Below are 12,390 nucleotides of genomic sequence, written 5' to 3'. Positions count from 1 at the left end.
TATCAGTTTTCCTTTTGATTTCTTTATAGCCTAAATCACTTAGAGTGAAATTGTCTGCAATACTCTTTCTACCTAGTCTAAAAAAATCCACTTGTAAAAATCACCAGAGAATCAGAAGTTTGGTGTTTATATGTGTCTACCTGTGTTCAAAAATCATATATTTTCATAAATTAATAAAACTGATCTATAACCATGAAGATGTGGTTTTAAAAAACATGAGTCCAAATAATAGACTATTTTTATGTCAAGACTGAGATGAATATGTCCATGCTATATCGTTTATAGGGTTTAATTATGATAGCTTAGTGGTACATGAACATGAAGACTTTCTCTGTCTTCTACTGAAGGAAAAATGTATTAGTGACTATTATCATTAAGACATAATATCATGCATTAGGCAGTACTCCAAGGTCCAAAAGGCCCAACAATAGAACTGCTCTTCTTATTTCCCTCATTGATGCTGAGTGCCTTTGGGAATGAACATTTAAATAATGTTTGACTTTGAAATAGGTTCTCACTGCGTAGCCCTACTTGCCTTCAAGTCATTATGTTGTTCAGGCTTCTTTTGAACTCATGATCTTCCTTTTGGGGAATATAGGCATCCACTACCACGCACAACTTTAAAGAATTTTCTTTAAAATACATCCAGGCCAGATGTGGTTCCACAAACCTGTAATACCAGCACGTGGGAGGCAGAAGTAGGAAGATCAATAGTCAAGGCCATACTCAACTATACGGCCAGTTCAAGACCAACCTGGAATACATTAGAACTCCTTATCTAAAAAACAAGCAAACAAAGCAACATCTGCCTGAAAGCTAGATATTCCTTTAATCTAAACACTCCAAAAGCTGAAGTTTGACTCTCAGCAGTTAGAGACACCCTAGGCTACACTGATATCTTTCTCAAGAACCAAGAGTGATATGGAAGTCTAATAGATTTCCAACAAGCTTCTTTGGTGTTTAAGACACATTTCTATGATTTTTTTTAGCCCCATTGATGTCTTTCACCACCCACAATTCCCTAATTCAGTAGGAATTTATTTTTGAAATAGATAGGTTTTCAGCAGGGCTACATAAAATGCAATATATTTTTAAATCTCACCCCTACAGCATCTAGTGACGACTTCAGAAGTGACAGGATAAATACCTACTAGAATTATATTTTATGATTTTTCTAAGACCAAGAGAACCTTATCGCAACAGAAATGTTCATTCTTTAAACGTCAGTGTCAGGACTTTTTAAGATTAATATACAAATAATCAATATACAAATAAATGACCTTGGTAATATTATTTACTAGGATCATTACTTTTGTCTTTATTTAAAAGAAAAATATTCAGGACATATATCAACATCTGTTACCATATGTATGGTATGCACAAATCACCTAAAATGGTCTAAATATATGATTCTTCGCATTTATACAAAGTAATTAATATTAGCATAGTGGCCATAAATACTTAAATGCTTATTTTAAAAATTCTGATTTTAAAAATTCAGACACCGATTTTTAAAATTCTTGCTCTTTTTTCACTTCTATCTGTGTTTTTCCCTTTTCTAAAAGTTTCTGTGGTTTGGTTTGTTTTGTTTCTTAATGGGGGGAATTAAACAAAAGCCACTGGGAATTATAGAATGCTTCAAGGAAATAAAATCATGCTTCAGTGAACTGTTTTGAAAGAAAAATCTACACCTAACACTTCCAATCCAAAGTATGGCTTAGTTTTATTACATTTTGTACTGCTAAAATGTCCCACAATTAGCACATTGGTGGAATTTACCATTATTTTATTATAGCTTATTGCCTAACTCCCTGGGAAGTAAACAAGGCTTCTGGTATACTTGACCTGTCCTACTTCTCTATTTCATCAGGCTGGGCAAAGGCATTAACCAGGAACAATATTAGAAGAAATAACCCTGAGTAAGGTATATATATACATATATACATATATATATACATATATGCATGCATATATATATTTATATATATAATATAAAGGTGGTTCTTCTCGTTCCTTCCTCAGTCTTCTCCACTTTTATTGGTTTGTTTTTTAGGATGGACCCTGAGTAGCAGGAAAATATCTTTTACCAATTTGGTAAGTTAAATCATGTTATTTAATTTATGCCATTAATACCTTCTCCTTTAGAAGGTGAACTGCATGAAAGCAGCCCATGCTTGGCCTTACAACAGTCTAGAAATACTGCAGTCCACTTAAATGGGTGAGAAGATTAGTATGGATAAGAAAAATAACAATTAAGAAAAATTATCAAGAAAATTAAACACTATTCTGCCATCAAGAGTAATTTTCTTCTATGTCTTCAGCCAGTGACACAAAAGTATGTATAAGTACATCTGTGTATGTCTAAGTATGTGCTTGCACACATGCATACACATGTTGACCTGTGCAAGTGCACAATCAAGGGTATGGACCAGTAGATGGAGGCCAGAGGACACCCTTAATGCCATTCCTTAGACATAGTCCACTTAGTCTTTTTACAAACAATCTCTTGCTGCCCTACCTAGAACTTGTCAAGTGGAAAGTTCTAGATGGCCAGTGAGCCCTGGACGTCCTCCTCCCTCTGAAGCCCCAGTGTTGGGATTACAAGCATATTTCTCCATGCTCAGTTTATGGCTTATTTTATATACATGCTAAAGGTCAAACTCTGCTTGGCATCATGGAAAAGAAACATTTCGATGACTGGGCTATCTCCTGAGTTCTCAGTGCATCTGTTTTTTCCTAATTGCTATGTGTCTTTGTGGCATGACAGATCATCATGGTCCACTTACCAGGAAGTAGACAGCTTGAGAATTTGGAAGAAGTTAAGTCATATTATAGTATGAAAGGATATCTGGAAATGGAGACACACCCATAGAGGACCCAGAACATACTCAGGCTATGATAGTGTCAATCACAAAGTAGTGTTTAACTCCCTGATCAGAGAGGTAACAATAGGAGGTCTGTTGCAAAGTCCATGTAGGTAATATAATTATTCATGGAAGAGGGATGTCTTTTCTTAGAGTTTTTCTGTGCTACAAACTAGAAACATGCTGTTTTGAGCATCAAGTTTTGCTACTGTTGCTCAAGTTCAAAGTTTTCCTTATCTTGGTTTAAATTTTCAGTATGCATCAAGCTTAGCTCCATGATCTTGAGTTGCTTACCCACTTTATAAACACTAAGATAAGCATCTTTAATTTGATAATGGAAAGTTGTTCCCATGTTTCATCCTTTTTAGAAGTTTCTGGTGCTTTTAGAAACTTGGTTCTAGGCAGGCTTTCGCACCAAGTATCTCAACACTGCAAGCTCAAAAACGAAAGAAAGTCAAAAAGTCCAAGAAGGAATGGGAGCGCTTATAATTTTGACATGTCTTCTGCTGTGTTTAGTAATGTGCTCATGTTTGTGCTGTAAAGGAAAAGATGGGAGACAGTGTTTTAGAGAGGGGAAGAGGGGACAGCAAGGAATACAAAAGATGGCACAAGATAAAAAAATATTAGTAAAGATATAGTTGCAATAAATAACGTTATAAAGTGGGGTAAGAAAGCAAAGCATACTGTAAGCAAAGCCCCAACTCTGTGTGCTCAGCTCCATGGTAAGGAATGGCATGGGAGTGCCCGGAAAGGAGCTGCAGAACACCTTCCCGGTGGTGGTGGTGGTGATGCTCACTTGAGAGGACAAGTGAGACCCAAACAGCAGACAGAATGGTCCCAGCATGCTGGCTGCCTTTTTGTGTTTGAACAGTGGCGGTCAGTCCCAGCCTTGCAGGTAATGGAACCCAGCGGGAAGAAGGGGCGGTACCCAGCGGTGCAGCCTGAACTGAGAGCAAATTTAAATTACTGAGTTTTTTTTTTTTCCCTTTTTTTTTTTTTAATTTTTCTACTCTCTGCGACAAACTGAAAAGATTCCAGCACGCTAATTTAACCACCCTGCTTCTTCTTCTCTACCTCCCCCCTCCCTTGTCTCCCTGCTTCCAGGATAATTAAAAGAGAAACCTGTAAAAGCAACATTCCCGTGAGCGAGTTGGTGCTGCAACGTGCTGGTAAGAAAATGAATTTAATTTTTAATCTTTTTTTTCTTTTTTTGGATTTTCCTTTAAAAAAAAAAGCTGAAGGCTTTGTCTCTCTAATGCTGTCATAAGCGTGGCTTCCCTGCTGTGAGGGGTTAGCCTGTAATGAAAAGGTATAATTGCCTGATGTATGACCTCCGCGCCATGCTTATAACAAGGAATAACGGCATCCCTATGCACCCTGATGATGCTTCTCTCTGCAAACTGACTATTCGATGCCCAGCTGCAGCAAGACTGAGATTGCTCCGCTCTGTCAAGGAGCTGTTTGGTTGTTTGGGGTTGGAGTTTCAGTGTCCTCTCAGAAGTCTTGACTTCCTCAAAGTTGCTGCCTGACAGGTGTTATCATGTATTCTAATAGGACCGGTCCCCATCATAACGTTTTGATGTTTACTTCTTAAACAGGAAATACAAGGATTAAACTTCTTTTGTTTATGGAACAGTATAATTATCACAGACTTCTGTAGTCCAGATAATGAAAGACTGGAGCGAGTGCTCTGTAGAGTGATTTTAATCCCTCTTTATCTGTGACTAGTTAGGGGTTCATTAGACAGTCGTGGAGGAGAGCCTCTATCGTTTGGAGACCTTAAACTTGAGATGCCAACTTGCTTCTTTGAAAGGACAATTTTTAATTCAATCCAATTAAACTCAACAAGTATTTCTCCACACTCTGACTGGAACTGCTTGGGGAGTGCCAGTACCTGTTACTCAGGGACAGGGGAGAAAATGAAACACAGTGTAAATGTCCAGAGGCAGGCTTCTCTCCCGCGTCTAGAACGGGCTTCTTACGATGTTCCTGTGTGCTGACTGTTCGCTGTAGATGAGAGTTCAAGGTTAGCTCTCCGTAGACCATAGCACATCCCTTCTTTAGGTGCATGTGCAGTTTGCTTCTGCTAATTAGTACCTGTCGTCTGTACACTTTAGATTGTAGGCTAATACTGTAGAGAAAAAAAACTGGAAATATTATCACCATTGTCATTACTATCAAACACTATGCATGTCATTTAAAAGTACATCTCAATGTAGGAAGTTTTGATCTTATGCAGATTTGAGTGTCAGAAACAGGAAGGAAGGCACATGGAAATGCTTAGACTTTCTGAGGCTGGCTTAGATCTGGGTCAAGAAACTTAGAAGTGAGGACTTTAAAACTTGCTCTTAAATACATATAAAAACATCGAGGAATATAATTTGCTATCCTCTTCTGTGCTTATAAGCTATGATAGATTTTACTTAGTTTTAAGAAGAAAATGGATTAGCAGAAATAGAATGGGAAGTTTTCAGAAGCAGTAGTTAACAGCTGTCTACCAAGGCCTCTGCTAAAGACTATGTCTCCTGTGGCTGTTTGAAGGTTGTTACCTTTGCATCTTAGAGAGAGTGGGACAGTGCGTCCACTGTTCTCTGAAGCCATTCTGTCTAATTGTGTCATCTCTACATTTAACAGCGCTGAACTTTGCCGCCCTTGGGTCTTCACCAATGCCCCCAGAACCACTTGAAATGTCTAAAAGACTTCAGAACATTAGGAAATGTCAACTGCTAAAATAATGTCTGCCTCTTTACAACGGGAGAAAACGCTGTGGATTTAATAGTTCATTTTTTAAAAATCTGCTCCACACCAGTAACTGTCTGTTAGCAATGTTTCAGTAAGAATTGGAATAATGTGTTGCCCAGTAACAAGTAACCAACTCCATAGTGACTGCATAGAATCAGTGATCTGTGTTCCTTAATTATGAAAAAGGTAAATTCTCCTTAAATGTTCAAATGTTCAAAGTCAGGGTCTTCTTTTTCACAAACTTCTAATTGAATGAACAAATGAAAATGAAGATCAGTAGAGCTCTCCAGAATTTTATTTCTGGCACAAAATAAGAATAGGATTAGATAAGCTGAGCCTCTCCCCTTAACAAGATTTGGAGCACGCAAAGGTCTTCTGTGTGAAAGCTGCCTTCCTCTCTTACTGAACACCATGTAAAACCAGGGCTTTCACTGTGCGACTTTGTCCCTGAACTAGTAACCAACTGATGATTCTGTAGACTTTGGCAACTGAAGGATGCCTCCCTCATTAATAAAACATTGAACAACACTGAAGTCACATTTGCCCTACCCACTTTTCCAGCACATAAGGAACCATCAGTGGCCCCAATTTCCGATCCCTAAACATAGCTGTTAGAGGGTCTTTTATGCTCTCCCTGCTGAAGGGCTGTGACATGACAGTTTCCGAGTTGAAGCTCTTACACAGTATCCCTGCATGTATCATTAGCCCTTGCGGCATGTGGGAATACTTTACACCTTATAATTGCACAGGTGTTGAAGTAGAAAATATCGGATGAAGAGAATGCACATTGTGACTTTTCACACCAACATACAGACGAAATTATCAACATGCCAGAGTGAAAATATAAAGCCCGTACGAAAGCCATAAGAATTATGTCTTACAGATAGGATGAGATGTTTGCAGGATTTATTGTTAAGGATGGACATAGTATCAACCAAACAAGCAGTATGTTCAAATCTGGGAGGCAGGACGGGGGTCAAAAAATTAAAAAGCTGCACCTTGATTGTCAAAATAATTCTGATGTATTGTAAGTTTACCTAGGAAACTAGTAAAGATAATTCAATTGATTAGCCTCGATTAACTTAGTATTGTGTCAAGTGATAAGGAAATTAGGGTTCTCACCTCACTTCCCATATTTGCTTGGGTTATTTTTCTATGTGCATGTATTTCCATTCTCTCTCTCTCTCTTTCGTATGTATATTTGTATTTAAATTGTCAATACAGGTTGACTTCAAACCTGTGTTTACTGGGTATAAAAGAGAAACAAGAAAAGAGATAAGAGACATAGATAAAAATGTAAGGAAACGTGAAACCTCATCTCTACTCCTCCCATTGGTTTTATTGTTTAATTTCCTGAGTCTGTCTCCTCAACTTTAAAAAGAGAGAAGGAATTATTCCATTCAAATAGTGTAGTTGGTTTACTTTATCCATGATGCAAATGAGTAACTCCTGTGAAAAGAAAAAAGCAGGTATGGTAGATTTTTTGTGTCAATGGTCCAAATAAGGAGAGCTGTGAGTGAGTCAATTATAGATCCTGATAGTCACTTCTGCACTGCATTGGTGCAGGCTGGCACCTATCTCTTGGTTTAGATCCTTCCATGCTGACACTGGAATATCCCACAGGATATTCTGGGGAAATATCACAACAAAAGACTGAGTGTCAAGACACAAGCAGTCCTGAACACTGCTGGAACGGCTCTTGCATAGAGCATGGGGTGGGGGATGGAGTACAGATACCGAAATTTTTCATATGCTTTTCAAATGTACTTGAAAATTTTGGTAAGATTTCATTGATAAACAGAACTATGGAACCACCACAATCAAGAGGTAGAAAATAGAAAATAGACATCCAAGCAAAAGTTTCCTGGTATCCGTATACAGACATTGTTTTCCCCTCCATGCCTTTTTGATTGGCTTTCTTTTACTAGATTAATTTGCATAGTACATAATAATAGAAGACTGGAATATTATTTTAATAGATACATTTATTTCTTTTATTTTATTTATATGAGTACACTGTAGCTGTCTTCAGACACACTAGAAAGAGGGCATTGGATTCTATTACAGATGGTTGTGAGCCACCATGTGGTTGCTGGGAATTGAACTCAGGACCTCTAGAAGAGCAGTCAGTGCTCTTAACCTCTGAGCCATCTCTCCAGCCTCCTCTCTGTGCTTCCTTGTGCCATCGTTTGTTTTTTTTGTTTGTTTGGTTTTTTTTTATTCTTTTAACCTTTAAGAGTCATACATAGTTGTACCCATTACTACAAAATAGCATTTCACTGTATGGGTAAACCACATGTTTCTTCACCTAGTATTCCACAGTGCCAACATGTACATCTAAGACAGGGTCTCATGTAGCCCAGGATAGGCCCAATCTCCTTGTATAGCTGAGGATGACCTTGGAGTCTGGTCTTTTTTATACCATGAATGTTGGTATCACAGATCTGTTTTCCCCGCTTAAATACAACAGGGAGTTTTCTCCTAATTTAGGGTTTGTTTGTTTGTTGTTTGTTTTGAGACAGGGTGTCTCTTCATCATTCTAGATGTCCTGGAATTCTCTAAGTAAACGAGGCTGGCCTCAAACTCAGAGATCTGCCTGTCTCTGCTTCTCTGTTTGGGGCTAAAGGCATACCCCACCATATCTGGCCATTCTTCTAAAATTTTTATCTGTAAATTTTACCATTTCATCTCCATCTGTAGATCTATCATGTGTTAAGAGCTACTTTATTGAGATTCATATTTTTCCCATATGAATGGCTAACACTGTCGGTATAAAAACCACTTTCCCCTCTTTAGTTACTTTACATCTTTTACTAGATTAAAACTGAGTTAGTAGGTCAAAACTGAACTACTACTGTGTTATGTATGTGTGTTGGTCTGTAGAAATGTCTCTATCCTGTGGCACATATTTGTGTATCTAACCTTTATTAATTTCTTGTTGTGCTAGTTGCCTTACATTTAGGGTAAAAATTTAAAAACAGATAGTACAAATCATGCCCATTTGCTCTTCTCTCTCAACATTGCTTTGGCTTCTACAAGTTGTTCTCATTTTCCTATGACTTTCAGAATTGTTAGTAAATTCCTACCCCAATAAAAGTGCTGTTGAAATTCTTCAGAATTCCCTGGAATATGTAGTTGAGTTGTAGAGTGGATGGCTGTACTGACGTATGTCTGCATCACAGTTACTTTGCTGCTGCCCATGAATTTATTGGTTTTTGATTTTTGTTTTCATTCCAGAGATGGACTATAATTTTGAGTATAAGTATTTCTCCAACTTTATTAGATTTATCTCTTAGTATAACAGAGGCATAAGTATTGTTTAAATACAAACTGTACTTTTATCTTATTTTCTGTTTTTACTAATTTGCTATCATGCTATCCTTCATTCATCATGCATGCTTCCTATTTTCTCTAGTGCAATACCATTTTCCTCAGATTTTATTCTTGTTCATTAACCAACCTTTAAAAATTACATTTCAATTTTCTTTTGTTTTCTACTTATATCCTTGCGTTATTTTGACTGCTTTAGGATTAGCACATATATTTAAACTTAATGTAATCCATGTGTCAGTATATTTCTTTTGATCACATTTTCTATTGGTCAGATTTTAAACTATTTAATATGTCCATATATATACATGTATGTGTATATGTAACATTCATATATATTACAAGCTCACCAATATATTATTAATTATTTACTTTCAATTCTTGTATTCTTTTAAAGAATTGAAATGAAATACAGATTTTATGTAACCCAAACTCATTTTTCTTTCCATACTTGGAATACAGCTCTACTAGTAAGAAAGTTACTCTTGGTTTACCTGAAATATTTCAGTTTCCTCTTGGGTTTGAAAATATAGCTTCAGTGAGTGAAGATGTCGTCATTAGCGACCTCTTCTGCTGCCGCTTTCACATTCCAATGTCAACTGAATTTCACAGTTTCTTAGGAATCCAAAATCAGTTCAAGCCCCTCCCAGCAATTTCCTGTGTGTGGCTTCCCTGAGTTGAGATTGTGTTTAAGCTTTCATTTCAGCAGTTAAAACTGCAGTATGTTTAGGAATGACTTTCTTTGTTTCAACCCCACATGAAGCTCACTGGCTTATCTAGACCTAGATTTAATGTCTGGGGAGAAATTGTGCCACATTGTAAAATGCTATCGTCATTTTTATATTTCCTGTTCTTCATAAGCAAACTTGACATAGTCTCCCATAGGTTCCTAACGTTCCCATTTATCCACCCTCTTTCCTCTGTCTTCCAAACTGAGTAATCTATGTTGATAGATCTTTAATGTTATGAGTCTTTATCATTTCCTATTTGTTCTCTAGCCCTGATGAAGTTTTGATTTATTACTGGTTTCAATTAGATTGTTTTTTCTTTGTTTGTTTGTTTTATATTCCTTAAGTTTTCAATAACGATACTATTCATCCTTTAATTATCTGAACTTGTGTATTATAGCTGTGAAAAACCTTTTGTCGGCTAACTCTAGCCCCTGGGAAGTCAGTTCCTCTGTCCTGTCTCTGCTCTTCTCTGTTTGTCACTCTTTTATGTTTATATGCATGTCTGGTTTGTTTTGTTATAAACTTGATATTACAGATTATATAATTCTGTGACAACTTATTTCACGAGCCTTCCATTATCCCACTCTTCCTTCTGCCTGGACATGACTGCCCCTCTTATCTTCCATGTGATACATAGTCACCGAGGTTTCTGCTCAATTACCAAGTTCTAAACATGGCCTCTATTATGAGTCAGCCTGGAGATCTTCCACATGAACGTGTAAAACATGCTCATGTGTGAGAGTTCACGTTTCTTCAGCTTTGAGTTTTCTTGGTTTCTTGTACTGCTTTGCTAAATTCAGATGCTCTGGTTATATCCCTTGGATCCTGCTTAGGACACTTCCAACCCACATGGCTAGTTTCCTGCTGCCCATACATTGCATAATTAGAAAGTGTTTTCAGCTTAAAGAGCATAAAAATTAGATATCTTGTTTCCTGAATCCTTCCGGAATACATTCACCTCTGATTTCTTCCTGCTTTGTGGCTGGACTCTAAAATCTCTACTTCACCTCCATCCTCCAAATATTGTGGGCTTGGGTTACATTCCTCTGCAGTTATCTTGATCTTTAAAGTTTCATCTTACCATCTGTAGCCTCATACTCTGATTTCTGCCAGTGTTTATTAATGGGAACGGGATTTTCCAATGCCACATCATAGGTATTCAGAAATAGCCTTAGTCTATGAACTAAGAAAAACTTCCCCTATGTAATTATTCTTCTTAAAGATCTTTAAACTATTTTGTCTACATTTAGAGATATCCCATTCACTTCAAACTATTAGGAGCACTTTGTATATTATCCAGTCTTTATAAATGCAGAAGGTTTGTATAGTTTGGGACTCCACTGCCCTAACTGTAAATTACTTTTGTACATATATCCATATACAACTGATATCAATGTATCAAGTAAATGGTTTTAAAGTATGCTACTTTAAGTCAAATTTTTATATATTTTTCCAAGCATATCAATCTCAAACCTACCCTCTGGTTATTATACTTCATTTTTAAATGGATGACGCATTCGCATCACACAGATGTATTTTAAGATCTAAAAGTGTTGAAATGTTTTGTTGATACCCATCACTTTGAACAATTAATATATACTAACAAAAATAATTGAGAGCGTTGAAGTTTATTCTTGACTATGCTAGTTAACTGTGATTGCCCATTGGATTTTGAACCACATTGGAGATGTTCCTTTGGGCACGACTCTGAGCACATTTCCAGAAAGGATTGAGGAGAAAGATCCATCCTGACTATAGGCAGCACTGCTTCATAGGCTGGAATTGCAGATTCAGTGAGAAGTAAAGGGTTGCTGAGCACCTTAGTTCATCACTCTCTAGTTTCTAACTACAGCTGGAATGTGACCTTTATCTCCATCATCATGATTACCTGAGCAGGATTTGAAATTGTGTCCCATCAAATTGGTAGTCTAAAAACATCCATTGTCAGGTATTTGTTAATAGCAGTGAGTAAAGTAAGTAGTACAATGAACTTTGTTCTTCTATGGAACAAACTGATGAGATTCTAGCTTAGTCATCTAAAGACTCCAAAGACTCCATCAATAATTGATTGGGGCCATCATTGATGGTCATAAGTATACGGACATCTTATAAAAGATAGATACTTAGGTCATCAATTGGTCATTTTTACTCTTTAATTTGGAATTCAAATGGGGGCTTATTGAAAAATACAAATGTCACTAAAAGAAGTTTTCGGTCAGCAAATAAATACTACCTACAGTAGTAACTAAGAAGTACATGTGTAAGAAACTTCATTGGCATAAGTCAAGAGAAGACCCTGTTCATGAAAACGAATTATAAGAGGAAACCCAGCTCCCTACTGCTTTGGACACTGTAGTAGATTAAAGTGTGAACGCAACCCCCAGGGGAAAAAATGTTGATTGATAATCTCAGCTATCTTATAATGTAAACCTATTGGAAAAGAGCCCACTGCAGATATAATTAGCTAAGATTACACTGAAGTAAAGCTGTCTCTTAATCTAATCTGATATTCTTAAGATATCTGCATAAAGACAGAGGGTCAGAGGGATTTGATTAGGGTGCCCTAAGACATGGAGGCAGAGGCCAGAGTATGCCTCAGCACACTAAGAAAAGCCTAGCGAATCATCAGGAACAAAGGAGAAATCCCCTACAGCTTCAGAAGGAGAAATACAACTTTATTATGCACTTCTCATGTTCAAAACTGTGATGCATTGGATAGCTGT

At 37.1% G+C, this 12,390-nt stretch overlaps 1 protein-coding gene across 3 annotated transcripts in view; it reads left to right on the top strand.

The window, feature by feature from the left end:
- Positions 1-3,549: 3,549 nt before the first annotated feature.
- Celf2 (CUGBP, Elav-like family member 2) overlaps positions 3,550-12,390 on the top strand; it is an 856,648-nt gene continuing 847,807 nt past the window's right edge. The window contains exons 1-2 of one of the 3 annotated variants that reach the window (XM_011238953.3): positions 3,550-3,759; positions 3,969-4,033. The gene's annotated coding sequence lies outside the window, so the exon portion shown is untranslated. Of the gene's footprint in view, positions 3,760-3,890; positions 4,034-12,390 lie in introns of those variants that run through there. The other 2 variants (NM_001110231.1, NM_001110232.1) reach the window with 2 other exon arrangements.

The sequence above is a fragment of the Mus musculus genome, chromosome 2 (assembly GCF_000001635.26).
Source record: "Mus musculus strain C57BL/6J chromosome 2, GRCm38.p6 C57BL/6J".
Classification (NCBI taxonomy): Eukaryota; Metazoa; Chordata; class Mammalia; order Rodentia; family Muridae; genus Mus; species Mus musculus.
The sequence above is the reverse complement of the archived record's forward strand: the minus strand, read 5'-3'. Positions and strand labels throughout refer to the sequence as shown.